Here is a 17629-nt window from a genome sequence, read left to right as displayed (position 1 = left end):
TCCAAAAGTCGATAAACTTGTCAATGAAGTCGTATTGTCCTTATAATTAAGTGATTTGACTTAAAAATGGATATCATAATATGAAAGAAAAAAATTTGGGCTAAGGTCAACTTGACTTTAATAATTCATAAAAATTCTTTAAAATTATTGCAATTGTCTTTAAATTTGTTGTCTTTTTGCATCTTGACTACAAAGCAAAAAATCGTTCAAAAATAGGACATGTTTTTCAACACTTTATTTTAAAGACGTTTTTTACTTGAAACATAACAAAATTACTACTGGAAGTCGAGTCTTAATTTGGAAAATAAAGTTGTCATTAACTCGTTTTTAATAGAATTTGATAGCATATGAAGAAAAAAAGCTGAGAAAGCGAAAAATTAAAATTTGCTTCCTAGAAGCAAGTACACAAAACCCAAATTTAAAAGAGAATTGTATCTTAAAAGTATCCTTACTTGTATTCTCCGCTTCTTTGGCTCGGAATCAATACCAAATTGTTAAAGTAAAGACAAAATCTTTAGAACCGGGCAAGCTTTTTTTCAGTGTAAGAACAACAAAGCATTCAATACTCATTATATATGATAAAAAATGCAATTTCTATGTCGTAATGTCAAAAAATAAACAAACAGCCATAGAAAAATATTTTAATGTTCCTTAAAAACTGAGATTAAACAGGGATATTTAAAATATGGGCCAAGGTTTCAAATACACGGTTAAAGATATATTTGCTTCAGACCGGACATTGAACGCTCGACACCACTCAGTGGTTTTGAATTGTTTCAAAGTCATGAACGAAATTTTCTAATAAACATTCCGATTTCGATGATTTTTTTTTACATACAGTAAGTGCTATAGGAGACTGCATTTAGCCAAATTTGAGTAAGATCGGTTGATAAATAAGGGTTTTATGATCAAATTTAGAAAAATCGGTCGGTACATATATATGGGAGCTATAGCTAAATCTGAACCGATTTCGATGTTTTTTTGCACATATAGTTAGTGCTATACAAGACTATATTTAGCCAAATTTGAGTAAGATCGGTTGATAATATATATATATATATATATATATATATATATATATATATATATATATATATATATATATATATATATATATATATATATATATATATATATATATATATATATATATTCATTAGGTTAGGTTAGGTGGCAGGCTCACTTACACTATTCAGTCCATTGTGATACCACATTGGTGAACTTCTCTCTTATCACTGAGCGCTGCCCGATTCCATGTTAAGCTCAATGGCAAGGGACCTCATTTTTATAGCCGAGTCCGAACGGCGTTCCACATTGAAGTGAAACCACTTAGAAAAGTTTTGAAAAGTTCAGAAATGTCACCAGCATTGCTGAGGTGGGATAAAACCACCGCTGAAAAACTTTTTTTGTGTTCGATCGAAGCAGGAATCGAACCCACGACCTTGTATATGCAAGGTCGGCATACTAACCATTGCACCACGGTGGCTCCCTTCATTAATACAATGAAAATATTTGTTAATAGTACGAAACGTTACGTTGATTAACAGAAAATTCGTTATAATAACAAACAATTTCGTTGTATTAACGAATTTGTTTCATTGCCTGACTTTTAACGATACATTTAGTTAATATAACGAAACTTTAAGTGTATAAATATATCCCTCCAATGGAGGTGGAGATTATAGTCAATCTATCTATTTTTTTGTTTTCAATACAGTATGATTAAATTTTTGAAGGTCAATATCATATCGATTATTTGCTAAATTTTGCTATTCACAAAAATGGTCTTATCACAAAAGTTCTTTGGTTAGATTATTTCAATAAACAATAAATGCAATACATAACTTTTGTATAACAATGGATAATCGATTTGTACACGGCAAAAAATTTTAATTTTCACTGAAAGAAGTGTTTTCTTTTATGAAGAATGAAATTAAAAAAAATCTTAAAAAAAACAAATAAAAAAGATTACAGACTGAATCGTTGATCATTAATTCCAATTTATGAAAAGCAAAATTCGTCGAATTTCTTTTGTCTGAAATTTCGATTAGAATGAAAGTAACTTTTCTTTGAGTGTTTTAACTAAGATTATGTTACTTAGATTTTAGTACACATAGATATTTATTACACTTGGGATACTAGCATTTGACATCTTCTGTTAAATAAGACAGTGAAAAGTTGTTCAAATGCTCAAACACCTCAAACTGATGGTATATCATAAATCGTTATAGTGATACTAGTAATATTGCAAACCGCAGATGGTGATGATAAAGAAACAACTGAAGATTGGTACTCAACTAAATTTACGTCTTATTGGAGAAATTTTGTCAAAATTTCATTTTTATTGGATTTTTTTTTTTTGAAATTTCATTTTTCTAGGAAATTTTGTCGAAATTTCATTTTTATAGGAAATTGTGTCGAAATTTCATTTTTATAGGAAATTTGGTCAAAATTTCATTTCTATAATAAATTTTGTAAAAAATTTATTTCTATAGGAAGTTTTGTCAATATTTTATTTCTATATGAAAATTTTATCAAAATTTCATTTATATAGGAAATTTTGGCAAAATTTCATGTCAATATGAAAATTTTATCAAACTTGCATTTCTATAGTAAATTTTGGCAAAATTTCATGTCAATATGAAAATTTTATCAAACTTGCATTTCTATAGGAAATTTTGTCAGAATTGTCTCTATGATATATGATATATCAAAATTTCATTTATATAGGAAGTTTTGTTTTCAAAATTTCATGTCTATATGAAAATTCTATCAAAAATTCATTTCAATAAGAAATTTTGTCAAAATTTTATTGTTATATGAAATTTTGTCAAAATTTAATTCCTATAAGAAATTTTGTCAAAATTTCATTTGTATAGGAAATTTTGTCAAAATTTCATTTTTATAGGAAGTTTTGTCAAAATTTAATATTTATAGGAAATTTGGTCAAAATTTCATTTCTATAAAAAATGTTGTCAACATTTTATTTCTAAAGGAAGTTCTGTCAATATTTTATTTCTATATGAAAATTTTATCAAAATTTCAATTATATAGGAAATTTTGTCAAAATTTTATTTCTATAGGAAATTTTGTCAAAATTTCATTTTTATAGGAAATTTGGTTCAAATTTCATTTCTATAAAAAATTTTGTCAAAGTTTTATTTCTGTAGGACGTTTTGTCAATATTTTATTTCTATGTGAACATTTTATCAAAATTTCATTTCTATAATAAAGTTTGTCAAAATGTCATGTCTATATGAAAATTATATGAAAATTTTGCCCAAAATAAATTTGACAAACATTCTTTTCCTCTGTTGGTTAAGCTACTCTTGTAGTTAAGTCAACACAATGGTTTTAAAGCTGAGATCAAAACAACAAATATGATTGAAGTACAAACCCACAATAAAAAACAAAACACGAATTTTATTTCTATATGAAAAGTTTATCAAAATTTCATCTCTATAAGAAATTTTGTCAAAATTTCATGTCTATATGAAAATTATATCAAAAAATCATTTCAATAGGAAATTTTGTCAAAATTTAATTTCTATAGGAAATTTTGTCAAAATTTCATTTCTATAGGAAATTTTGTCAAAATTTCATTTCTACAGGAAATTTTGTCGAAATGTCATTTCTATAACAAATTTTGTCAAAATTTTATTTCTGTAGGACGTTTTGTCAATATTTTATTTCTATTTGAACATTTTATCAAAATTTCATTTCTATAATAAAGTTTGTCAAAATGTTATGTCTATTTAAAAATTATATCAAAAAATCATTTCAATAGGAAATTTTGTCAACATTTCATTTCTATAGGAAATTTTGTCAAAAATTCATTTTTATAGGAAATTTGGTCAAAATTTAATTTCTATAGGAAGTTTTGTTAAAATTCCATTTCTACACTGAAAAAAATATTGACGGAATATGGAAGATTATGCAACTTAAAGTTTAGGTATCGAAACTTACTCAAAGTTAAGGACAAAATTCTTTAAAATAATCACATTTTAATTAAATGAAAGTTTATAATCCTAGCTTCAAAAATTTTTTTCATTCAATTTAGGACACAAATCTTGAAATTTTCCGTCTCTCTGCTGAAGTTGTAGATCATTGAAGTAAGTAATTGTCTTTAACTCAACTGACATATTGCATTTTTAAATTTAAGATAAAATCGCTTCAAATATAGGCTAAGACTTATTTTAAGGATTTGCATCTTTTATTTAAAGTTTTTTTTTTTTAACATTAAGAAAACGGTTTTTACTTTGAAGTACCTGTCATAATTTGGATTTTAAATTGGAATTTGTTTGTACATAAATACCTTTATTAATAAAATATATCGCAAAAAGAGGATAAAAATTCGATGAATGATATCTGTATCTAATTTTAATTTTATTTATCCTACATTTAAAGCCAGGGAGGTCCGTCAAACATGTCTTTATTTTAATGAAGCCGCATCTTTGGCTCGGAATCAATACCAAAATCCTTAAGGGAAGGTCAAAATCTTTGTATCCAAGTAAACTTTTTTTTGAGTGTACAAGAAGTTTTATCAAAATTTCATTTCTGTATGAAAATTTTATCAACATCCCAGCAAAAAAATTTCGAAGTTCTTCTCAAGGCACAACTTTAAAAGAACTTCCAAAAATGCTCTCCCAAAGATGTTCTTTATTTTAACTGCAGAGGAAGTTAATTTGAGCCAATTTTTTATAACCCGTTTTTTCCTATTTTTAAGAATTAATAATTAATAGGATTAAGAATTAATAATTAATTAAGAATTAATAAAATAGTACACATTATTTAAATTTAACCGAAAAAAATGTTAAATCCTTTCTAGAAAAATTGCGAATTTTTGAAAATATTTGATGACAATAATTATTTAAATTTAGCCGAAAAAAATGTTAAATCCTTTCTAGAAAAATTGCGAATTTTTTTAAATATTTGATGACAAACATTCCAGAGAAGCGTTATAATGCACTAAAAATCATAAAAAAATTTTAAAAATTATTTATTTTACAAAATATCAGAAAAATTCTTAATTCACATCCAAAGTACTGAATTGACCTCACAACATTTCATTTCTATAGGAAATTTTTTTAACATTTCAATTCGATAGGAAATTTGGTCAAAATTTCATTTCTACACGCAAAAAAAATAATTCTTTCCTCCCAAACGAAATTTTAGACAAACAAAGTTCGTTTCTCATTTGCTTTTCGTTGAAACGAAGTGTATTTGGAAGAAAAGTATATACTTTTTGTGATAAACGTTTATACTTTTCCAGGATGTAAAAACAATTTCGTATAGACTAACTCAAAAAAAATTTTTTTCTGGCTAATTGCATTCTCCCTCACATCTTTCTCACTTCCACGAAGTTTTTTAGTTCTTAGCACCTTTTTCTGTAATACAAATAATGTAGATTTTATAAATTTAAAAATTTTTTTTTACCTTTCGCCTGGACGGAGAATCGAACCGCGGACCATGCAATTTGTAAGCAACACACTATCCACTGAGCTATTTAGCCGTTATTGTCATCAAGAGACAATTACCCATATAAGTTATATTTATATAGCATAGCTTGCGGCGCCCACGAGCCGATTAAACAAAGTTTATTTAACAGAAACAAACATTTAGTTTGGCACCGTGGAGCAGTGGTTGCTACGTCCGACTTGCATGCCAAGGGTCGTGGGTTCGATCCCTGCTTCGACCAAAGTTTGTTTTTTTTTTTACATATATTCCAGATAGGGTCGGAAGATTCCGAAAAAATGTTCATCACATTGTACTATATTAAATTTTTACTATGAACTTTAAAATGTGTCTTATTGAAGACCTAAAGTCAGAAAAGAACAGTGTTTGAGATAAACGAAATGGACTGTGTTTTTGGTTCAAAAATAACTTTTTTTATTGAAAAAATAAAAATTTTGTAACAAACGAATTTTTTTGGTGATAAAAGTGTATACTTTTCGAAGCAATTCAAAAAACTCTAACAAAAGAAAAACGTTTTCGGTACACGTTTTCCAAACGTTTTTTTCTTTGCGTGTATACAAATTTTATCAACATGTCATTTCCGTATGATTTTTTTTTCCAAAAGACTGCTTGACAAAACTTAATTTCTATCATTTCCATTTTGAATTAATAAAAAATATGTGCACACAATAAATTATGGCCGCTTGCATTGGTAACATTTCAGGCTGAATAATCCAGTAGTTGGTTTGAAATCCTCTCTTGTTAATGTTGGAAATAATAAAAAAAATCAAAAAATCAAAGAACAATTCTATGTTCGGTCCTCGTAGCAAAAATTTGTTTATTTTTGTTGTTACTTTTTGTATACAAATATAATCTGATGCCAAAAATTAAAATATTTTAATTGGAAAAACTTATTTTGTTGTAGGATAAGAATGGTAATGTGGTGGCTCCTATAATATTTTTCTTTGTTTTTATTTCATTTTTCCTATTAGAAGGATTGGCAAAGCTAGGAAATATTCAAGATACAAAAAATCACAAATAAATAAAGATAAAGACGATTTCATTAATTTTGAAAAATTGTTCAGACAAGTTGACCTTAGTTCAACAAAGTTTGTGTTCATGTAAAGATACCCATTTTTAACTCGAATCATTTAACTGTAGGTATATTTTTGTACTGTACTTAATTTTTAGACAAAAATGTGAAAATAATTAAAGGCGAAAGAAAATGGAAAAGGCAAAATCATTTTTAGGAGTTGAATACCCGACCGAAGTACAGCGACATATGGACAATAGGATTGTCATATCTAGACCCAAAGTAAAAATACCCCTTTCTTATAAAATATTTCCTTTTAGAGAAAATATGTCCGAATTTATGATAAGTGATTCAACAGTTGTCCCTAAAATGTTCTATTTGGTTTTAAAGTCTGAAATTTTGTTCCTAACACAGAAAAAAATTTCACGAAAATTTTTCCAATTAAAATGTTAATTGAGTTTTAAAAAATATCCAATTAAAATTATAATTGATTCAACAATCTAAAATCAATCACACAAATTAATAGTATCAATTAATTTTTTAATTGGATCAATTATTTTTTTAATTGACTGTCAATAAATTTTTTTAATTGATACTATCATTTCTGTGATTGAAGACATTTCAATTAAAAAATTAATTGGATCAACTAATTTCGTGATTGAATCAGAAAAAAAAAATTTTTTGTGCAGAAATGAAAGATGTATACTAAATTCGAGCTTAGCCGGTAAAATCAAAAATGAATCAGTTAAAGCAGAATAAAATTATCCCCCCCATTCTGGCTTACGAATTCGCAAAATCCAAAATTGTTAACAGTCATTAACTTCTGACCCATTCCAGTTATTATCCATATGAACAGCATGTACAAATTTCGTGTGAAGACCAATAAAAATGTACAGATAAATATTCTGAGGGGCACCCCCCTAGGTTAGGTTAGGTTAGGTTAAAGTGGCAGCCCGATTAAGATTCAGGCTCACTTAGACTATTCAGTCCATTGTGATACCACATTAACTAAAAGTACCTATTACATATGGGCACTTCTAGTTTTAACCGCTGAACCTTCTTGATTATTTTTCTTTGTTGAACCAACCAGATTGTTCCAAAAACATTAGCAGACTGCTTAAGTTAACGTTTTCCAGATCCGCCAGTAATCTGAAGCTATATGCTCGTAAAAGTTGCTTGCGCTTTACACAAAATGCAGGACACTCACACAAGAGGTGTTTAATTGATTCTTTTTCCTCCGCATCATGACAGCTCATACAATAGTCATTATACTTCGGGCCAATAGTTTTTGCAAAATCTCCTATCAGGCCCGTTATAGCAGATATCAGGAGTGATATCTGACGTCTCGAGAACATTAGCATATCTAGTGTGCGGTTTATGTTTAAATGGGGCCATATTTGCTTGGTGTCGTTACAACCCTTGCAATTCTCCCATCGAACATTTGCCATCATAACAGCCTTCTCACGCAGCATGAGCTTGCAGGTAGCTAGGGGCATACCAACAAATTCTAGTTCCCCTGGAATATGTAAGGTAGTCCCTAGCCTTGCCAACTCATCCGCTTCGCAGTTCCCCGGTATGTTCCTATGGCCAGGCACCCATATTAGGTGAATATTGTACTGCTCAGCCATCTCATTGAGAGATTTGCGGCAATCGATGGCCGTTTTCGAGTTGAGGAACACAGAGTCCAAGGATTTTATTGCAGGTTGACTGTCTGAGTATATATTAATGCCCACATTTTTTGGAACATTACTTCTCAGCCAATTCGCCACCTCTCTTATTGCTAATATTTCAGCCTGAAAAACACTACAGTGATTAGGTAATCTTTTCGCTATTTGAAGTTCCAAATCATTAGAATATACTCCGAAACTGGTCTGTGCGCACCACGCCTCACTGTTGGGGATTAGAGTCTCAAACTTTTTGTCGAAAAGTGGACTCGCCAAAGTGTAATCCACTACGTTAGGCACATCTGACATTATTTTGAGGACAGAACTGTGACCGTAACCTTTTTCCGACCACAGCGATAGTTCGCGCAACCGCACAGCCGTTGTTGCAGCTGACTGTTTGGCCAAAATGTCTAAAGGCAATAGATGCAGCATGACATTAAGGGAATTTGTTCCTGTCTTGCTGAATGCGCCTGAAATACACAAACACGCCATACGCTGAACTTTATCTAAACCAGTCGGTTTCTGAAGTGCCGGCCACCAGACAACAACACCATATAGCATTATAGGTCTAACCACTGCCGTGTATAGCCAATGCACAATTTTTGGTTTTAGTCCCCACTTTTTTCCTATTGCCTTTTTGCACGAGTACAAAGCTACAGTTGCCTTCCTCGCCCTTTCTTCAATATTAAGCTTAAAGTTCAGCTTCCTGTCCAAAATAACGCCAAGGTATTTTGCACAATCACCAAAGGGAATTTCAATACCCCCTAAGGAAATAGGCCTAACCGTGGGAGTTTTGCGATCTTTGCAGTACATGACTAATTCTGTCTTTGCGGGATTTACCCCAAGACCATTGTCTTTCGCCCATTTTTCAGTCATCCGGAGGGCCCTCTGAATAATATCTCTGATTGTGGATGGGAATTTTCCCCTGACTGCCAGAGCTACATCATCTGCGTATGCCACCACTTTTATCCTTTCTTTTTCTAGAGTAACCAGAAGGCTATTTATAGCAACATTCCAAAGAAGAGGTGATAGAACTCCTCCTTGGGGAGTGCCTCTGTTCACATACTTTTGTATGTTTGCTTGTCCCAGTGTGGCTGAAATACGTCTCTTCATTAGCAGTTCGTCTAACAGCCTGAGTATACATGGATCAACATTCAGAGTTGTCAGTCCATTTAATATCGAGCTCGGATGGACATTATTGAACGCCCCTTCGATGTCTAGAAACGCCACGATTGTGTATTCTTTGACAGATAGTGAGCTTTCAATAAAGCTGACTAGTTCATGTAGTGCGGTCTCAGTAGACCTGCCCTTCGAGTATGCATGCTGTCGTTTCGAGAATAAACTTGAATCGATGCTAGTTCTAAGATAAATATCTATCATCCTCTCCAGAGTCTTAAGTAGGAATGAGGATAAGCTGATTGGTCGGAAATCCTTCGCCCTCGAGTGAGAGGCTTTTCCCGCTTTAGGTATGAAGACGACTTTTGTTTCCCTCCACTTTCCTGGGATATATGATAAGTTGATACATCCTTTATATATCACCGACAACCAGGGGATAATTTTGTCAGTTACAGCTTGTAACTCCGCCGGAGTAATTCCATCAGGTCCAGGGGATTTGAATGGTCCAAAGCTATTTAGCGCCCATCTTATTCTAGTTTCCGATACAATTTCCTCGACAGGAAACGACCGCTGAGCAACTGTGGCACCGCCAGTACATGGTTCAACCGTCTGATTTCCAGGAAAATGTGTGTCCAATAGTACCTCCAGCGTCTCCTCACTGGACGTTGTCCAATTGCCCTCCGATGTTTTAATGAAACCTGGAGCGGAGTTGGTGGATGCTAGAACCTTCCGTAGTCTGGAAGCCTCGGACGTATTCTCAATACTGCTGCAGTAAGCATTCCAAGAGTTATGCTGAGCCTTTCTCAGTTCTCGCTTGTATCCTCTCAGAATCTTCTTGTATGCGTCCCAGTCCTCAGAAGCTCTGGTGGACTTTGCCTTGTTAAAGAGCTTCCTGCAGGATTTCCTCATATTACTTAATTCCGTAGACCACCATGGTGGTCGATGTTTCCCCCTTGGCTTTCCTCTAGGGCATGCAGCTTTCAGTGAGATGTTGAAGGCCTTAGTAATCCGCTCTACTGCGTGTTCGATATCTTGCACATTTCTCATATTTGTCTCTGTTATTTCCGGTATCATCATATTGAACGATTCCCTATACCTATTCCAGTCAGCTTTCCTAACATTTGGCAGAAATAGGATCTTGGTGATATGAACATCAAATTTGAAACTGATGTAGCGATGATCTGAGAAGCTGTGTTCACTTAAAACCTGCCACTCAGATATCATTTCATTCAGTTCTTGCGAGGCCAAGGTGATGTCCAAAACCTCTTGCATGTTTTTAGTGACAAAGGTTGGGACATCTCCCTTGTTGCAAACTACCAGATTAGTACGCAAAATAAACTCTATTAGCGACTCTCCCCTTGCATTAGTATCACTACTTCCCCATATACTATGATGTGCATTCGCATCGCATCCCATAATGAGTTTCGTCTTTGTTTTCCGTGACTCCTCCACTAAGGTCTTAACGGCATATGGAGGCATCTCCCTGTCATGTCCCATGTAGACCGAAGATACCCAATATTTGCATTTGGCTATTTCTAAACTGGCAACGACAGTGTCTGTATTGCACATTGAAGGAAGCAGAAACAAGTTGAGCTCGTTTTTAGCAATTATACAGGCTCGATTTACATCATTACCAGTATACTGCAATAGTTTGAACCCCGGAGTACTTAATTCACATATTTTGTTTTTATAAACATATGGTTCTTGAATAAGAACTATATCTATGTCCCCTTTCATCAGGAGAACTTTTAAGGCAGCACATGCAGCCTTACAATGATGAAGATTTATCTGGAGGATCCGTAGGACCATCGAGATTTTCAACAACCGTCACATCAGCCGCTTCAATCGAGTCATCAAGAATGTCCTCTTCAGAGATATCGGTGACTCTCGCAATAACCATAGGTTCAACTTTGGTGAGTTCTGAGGCAGTAGAAGCCTACTCACGCATACGGTATCTATCCATGTCTTCAAATGTCTTGGTATCCCCCTCGACTTCGCAAGAGGATCCGCTTACTTCTGATTCAGAAAAAAAGGATTCCATTTCTGAATCCTTTAGCTGATCGTTTTTATACACCTTCATTTGGATATAATGAAAGCCATAACATACACGGCCCTGGGACTTTGCTAGATGTGGCAAAGACTGAGTGTTCAATATAAACACTGCATGCCGTCTTGGCCCATCCACTTCATCCAAACGGCCAACCTTCCAATCAGCTGTTGGAAGATCTGGATTGCATTGTCTATTTAAAATAGATTCCGGGTCAGGAGGGTTTGCAGGTATCCACGCATGTGCTCTTGGTCTAGCCGGTATGTCTTTCTTCTCGACTAACTCTAGAGCAGCTCCTTCCCAAACTTCACCAATTAGTATCAGAGCAGCTTTAAAACATTCTATAGACCTCTGGTCCTCAAATGCGACTAGCTTAAATCGTCCTTGATACCAACCAGCCTCTTGGTGTCGAGGATCTGGGCCGGGAAACTTTTCCAGCACCTGTGAGTAGACGCCAGACAAAGCATTCTCAATTTCCCCCCATTTTTGCTTTGGAACCATACCGTCCAATGCTCCTTTATTAATGATAGCCATCACAAGGCTGTCTTTAGCAACTGAGGCAAACGATCGTTGATCCCTTTTGGAGGATGGCAGCTCATCCGGTGATCGTTCCCTTTTTCCAGCCTCAAGAATTCCTTGAGCCCATTTTAAGGAATCGCTTTGTTTAGCCGACAACGTGCTTGGGTCGACTGATCCTAATTTCTTTAGGATAAACAATGCATTTCTGCGTTCTTTGAATCTCTTTCGTGAGGGATTACCTCCTTTTGATGCCGTTACCTTGGAAAAGGTCCGACTTGTCAAATTGTCGCCACCTGTCGACCCGTCTACAGGTCGACTAATTGGGCCTAAATCTTGGTCATTGCCCAAATCTATAACTCCAGTCGATACTCGTCCACTGGGCCCTGAAGTTAGCAACCCAGTGGATGTCTTTGAATTTCTCTGCATGGTGGCCTAATATCCCACCACACTTGAAATTCGTAGTAGGTACTTATTACGATGATTTTATCCGCTATTAAAAAAACACGTCCGTTCCGTTCGACGGTAGGGGCACCCCCCTAGCTACACCAATGATTAGGAGGACAAATTTCGTAAATGGTTGTAAAAGGCCAATAAATATTTGTCAATTTAACAAACCATTATAGAAATCTTAAAATATGGAATACAATTTAGTTTAGTTAATGTTTCCCATAAACATATAACTGTTGCTATTTTTCAATGTAGGGAAGAATACCTGTCCTGTCCACTTGTTCTACTCTGGATAATTTTTAATATGAGTACCATACACGGCTGCCACTCGAGCCAAGAACAATCTACCAAAATTTGACCAAAACAAGTATATACAGCACTAAGTTCGGCCGGGCCGAATCTTAAACACCCACCACCATGAACCAAATATTAGGGTTTCCTTTGAAATTTCAGGAGGGCTTGAGGACACTTCCCGAAGATAAATTTAAAGATTTCACCTATGAGGACTATATTAGATTCTGGATTTATAAGAACCATTTTTGTTTGAGTTTTAGAGGAATCATTAACATCTCTTGTAAGTGTGCAAGAAAATTATAAAATAACGTCTTGATTTGAAATCTTAAATCTGTAGAAGTAAAATCTCGAAATTTTACATTGAGTTTCAAGCAATTTTCATGATCAGTGCGCCTTTTACACCCTCAAGAAGTGAAGTCGGTCTATATGGAGACATTACCAACTGGACCGATAAAAACTTAATCCGATACACGTTTTTGTGAGCCTTAAATACCAGAATATTTACAATTTCAGGCAAATCAGATAAAAACTACGGTTTCTAGAAACCCAAGGAGTTAAATCGTTCTTATGGGGGCTATACTAAAATATGGACCGATACTCACCGTTTTCGGCACACCTCTTTATGGTCATAAAATACCTTTAGATTTCAAATTTCAGGCAAATTGGATAAAAACTACGATTTCTATAAGCCCAAGACCCCAAGTCGGGAGGTCGGTTTATATGGGGACTATATCAAAACCTGGACCGATATAGCCCATCTTCAAACTTGGCCTGCCTGCAGACAAAAGACGAGTTTGTGCAAAATTTCAGCACGATTGCTTCATTATTGAAGACTGTAGCGTGATTACAACAGACAGAAAGACGGACATCGTTATATCGTCTTAGAATTTCTCCCTGATCAAGAATGTATATATACTTTATATAGTCGGAAATCGATATTTCGATGTGTTACAAACGGAATGACAAACTTATTATCCCCCCGTCACCATTCTATGGTGGTGGGTATAAAAACTACCAAACTAAAAAATCTTATTTTGTCCAAATTTTATTTCTATAGTAAATTTCATATTTAGGAAGGTAGTTTTCAGCTATCAGATGATTAAAATTTTTTCATTTGAGCAGAACTTTGATTGTCGGTATTTGCTTAATGGCATAGGCGTAGCTAAAGGGGTTTTATGGGTTTGTCATCTTCCCCTACCAAATACCATGCAGTATTTCTTCAAACTCTGATTATATATCATTGAATTAAATATTCTGGTTTCTTCCCATCTACAAGAATTTTTTTATTTTGGAGGTATCTCAATTGACAATTGTGGCAAATAAAAAAAATTCAAAATAAAAGCATTTTATACCAAAAATTTTGAAATATGATAGTATCAATCACAGTTTTAATTGGACATAGAAAAAATTCTTGAGTAAAAAATTAATTGATTTTTTCAGCAAATTTCAATTAATTTTTTTATTGATTCAATTAAAAATTTAATTGATGTTGATTGCAAAACTCAATTAATTTATTAAGTAAAAAAGGTAACTATTTTTAATTACTTTCTGAATTGGCTTAGAGTTTTTATTTGGATTAACAAATGATTGTTTGAAATACATTTTTAATTAAAAATTAAAAAAAAATCAGCGCTTTTTTTTAACTGAATTAGTCTTCCGAATTTGATTAAAAAGTTAATTGTATCAATTAATTTTTTAATTAAAAATTTTAAAATTTTCAATCATTGACTTAATTAACTTAATGTTTCTATCATGATTAAAAAGTTAATTGTATCAATTAATTTATTAATTGAAAAAATTTTCAACTTCAATTAACTTTTTAATTGGAAATATTTTGGTGATATTTTTTTCTGTGAAGTATCAAAATAAATGGTCCTCATAATTGATGGTAATAATTACTTAAATTTTTCTTGCGAACCGTAACACATTTTCTCATATTTCAGATTTTATCTATTTTAAATTTCCCACTTGTTAAACAATGTGTTCAATTCAATTTGACTGACAATCAAAGTTTCAATATGGCGACTGACATTTTTGTTTTTGTAATACTAAAATTACTAAATATGGCTTAAGTAAATTTGGACAAAATTTTATTTCTATAGAAATTTTTTGCAAAATTTTATTTCTATAGAAATTTTTTGCAAAATTTTATTTCTATGGAAAATTTTGTCAAATTTTTAATACTATGGAAAATGTTGTCAAAATTATATTTCTATAGAGAATTTTGTTAAAACTTTATTTGTATAGAAAGTTTTGTCAAAATTTTATTTCTATAGAAAATTTTGATAAAAATTGATTTCTATAGCAAATATTGTAAAAAAAAATTTTTCTATAGAAAATTTTGTCAAATCTTTATTTCTATAGACATTTTTGTCAATGTTTTTTATGGATTTTTTTTTTAAATTTTTTTTCTATAGCAAATTTTGTCAAAATTTTATTTCTATAGAAAATTGTGTCAAAATTTTATTTCTAGAGAAAAATTTTTTAAAATTTTATTTCTATAGGCAATTTTGTCAAAATTTTATTTCTATAGGAAATTTTGTCAAAATTTTTTTTCTATAGAAAATTTTGTCAAAATTCTATTTCTACCGAAAATTTTGTCAAAATTGTATTTCTATAGAAAATTTTGTCAAAATTTTATTTCTATAGAAAATTTTGTCAATATTTTTTCCATAAAAATTTTTGTCCAATCTTTGTTTCTATAGAAAATTTTGTCAAAATTTTATTTGAAAATTTTGTCAAAATTTTATTTGAAAATTTCGTCAAAATTTTATTTATATAGAAAATTTTGTCAAAATTTTATTTATATAGAAAGTTTTGTCAAAATTTTATTTCTATAGAAAATTTTGTCAAAATTTTATTTCTGTAGAAAATTTTGATAAAATTTGATTTCTATAGCAAATTTTGTAAAAAAAAAAAAATCTATAGAAAATTTTGTCAAATCTTTATTTCTATAGAAATTTTTGTCAATGTTTTTATGGAATTTTTTTCAAAATTTTTTCTATAGAAAATTTTGTCAAAATTTTATTTCTATAGAAAATTTTGTCAAAATTTTATTTCTATAGAAACAAATTTTAAAATTTTATTCCTATAGAAAATTTTTTAAAATTTTATATCTATAGGAAATTTTGTCAAAATTTTTTCCTATAGAAAATTTTGTCAAAATTCTATTTCTATTGAAAATTTTGTCAAAATTGTATTTCTATAGAAAATTTTGTCAACATTTTATTTCTATAGAAAATTTTGTCGAAATTTTATTTCTGTAGAAAATTTTGATAAAACTTGATTTCTATAGCAAATTTTGTCAAAAAAAAATTTCTATAGAAAATTTTGTCAAATCTTTATTTCTATAGAACATTTTGTCAAATCTTTATTTCTATAGAAATTTTTGTCAAGGTTTTTTTATGGATTTTTTTTCAAAATTTTTTCTATAGAAAATGTTGTCAAAATTTTATTTCAATAGAAAATTTTGTACGTCCTAGTTGGAGAGGAATATTTTGCAAACTCTACTAAAACATGAAGAATTCTACCAATCTACCAAACTGTAAAAAATCTAAAATTTTTGGTCGAATTCTACCATCTTGGCAACCGTGATACCATGTGTCTAGTATTAGAACACTTAGCACTATTAGGTCCGAACTTTTAAGCACCATCTGTATTTTCGGGGACCCTCTTATAACCACTTTATCATATTTCATTCAAACAAACAAGGTGAGCAGTTTAATTGCATTTCGCCAATTCCTAATTTAATTTTAATCACTATCACATCACTTTCTATCCCATTTACTAAGGGTATTGATTTAAATTTCCGATTGTTTTGTTTCTTATTTTCTTTTTTATTCTTCCTTATTTCAATGGAATGACAGACTTTTTTCATTCGTACCTCAGGTTGGTAAATGCAAGCAAAATGTTCTTGTTTTAATTCCTTCTCACAAACACACATGAATAGAGCTTTAATTATTATGGCATCATCTTTACCGTTATACCATAGTAAATTCGCACGTGAGTTATCAACCAACAACAACATAAAATACAAAGCGCGCGACCAATAGGTTAAAATGCATGCGTTTCTGTTCAAAGTAAGTGAGAGACTGAATGTTCTGCGATGGACTTGCGATGTTGTATGGGGGCTGTTTTGAACGAAGCAGCAACGAAAACAAATTTTGTGTAATAGGGTCTAATCGACAAACAGTACTGTCAGATAATGTTTGTGTCTCAAATATTATCTGACAGGGGTACGGTTTAGAGAGTTAATTTCATTTTCATATGAACATTTTTATTTAAAAATTTTGGTTCTATATGATTGTTTTTTTCTAAATTTCATTAAAATATAAAAATAAAAAAAATAAGTAATAAATAAATAAAATATAAATAAAATGAAAAATTGTATTACAAGGTATTTTTATTGCCCATTAGTTGATAATAAATAGAAAATTTTATCATAATTTTATATGATTTTTGTTTCAATATTTGGGTATAAAAATTCTTTCAAAAGTGTATTTCCATATGAAAATTTTGTTGAGAATGAATTTTCATATGAAAATTTTATCAAAATTCTTCTCTATATTTCATTTTTGATATGATTAATTTGAATATAAAATTTTTATAAAAATTTAATTATGATATGGAAAGTTGGTCAATATTTCATTTTGATATGAAATTTGATATGTAAAAAATTCTACGTGAAATTTTGTCAAAATTTCATATCAATATGTAGTTTGTCAAGATTATATTTCAATATAAAAATGTCATTGAAAGTGTCTTTCAATATGAAAATATTGCCAAAATTTAAATTCTAAATGAACTGTCAGATGATGTATTTGTCTCAAAACGGGAAACGGTTTATGGAGTTAATTTTATTTCCATACGAAAATTTTGTCAAAATTTCATTTCTATATGAAATTTGTTTTCTTAATTTCATTAGAAAATAAAAAATAAAGAAAATACTAAGTAAATAAAATATAAATGAAATATTTTATTACATGTTTTTGGATTTTTTTTTTGTTCAATATGTCGATATGAAAATTCTTTCAAAGTGAATTTCTATATGAAAAT

The 17629-nt window shown here is 31.0% G+C and overlaps 1 protein-coding gene across 4 annotated transcripts in view; it reads right to left on the bottom strand.

The window, feature by feature from the left end:
• The window catches only part of LOC142234061 (ATP-binding cassette sub-family G member 1), a 109612-nt gene extending 92918 nt beyond the window's left edge, over positions 1-16694 (bottom strand). For 2 of the 4 annotated variants that reach the window (XM_075305139.1, XM_075305138.1), the window contains exon 1: positions 16458-16675. The gene's annotated coding sequence lies outside the window, so the exon portion shown is untranslated. Of the gene's footprint in view, positions 1-16457 lie in introns of all 4 variants that reach the window. The other 2 variants (XM_075305140.1, XM_075305141.1) reach the window with 2 other exon arrangements.
• Positions 16695-17629: the final 935 nt, after the last annotated feature.

Source organism: Haematobia irritans, chromosome 4 (genome assembly GCF_050003625.1).
Source record: "Haematobia irritans isolate KBUSLIRL chromosome 4, ASM5000362v1, whole genome shotgun sequence".
NCBI classification, from domain to species: domain Eukaryota; kingdom Metazoa; phylum Arthropoda; class Insecta; order Diptera; family Muscidae; genus Haematobia; species Haematobia irritans.
The sequence above is the reverse complement of the archived record's forward strand: the minus strand, read 5'-3'. Positions and strand labels throughout refer to the sequence as shown.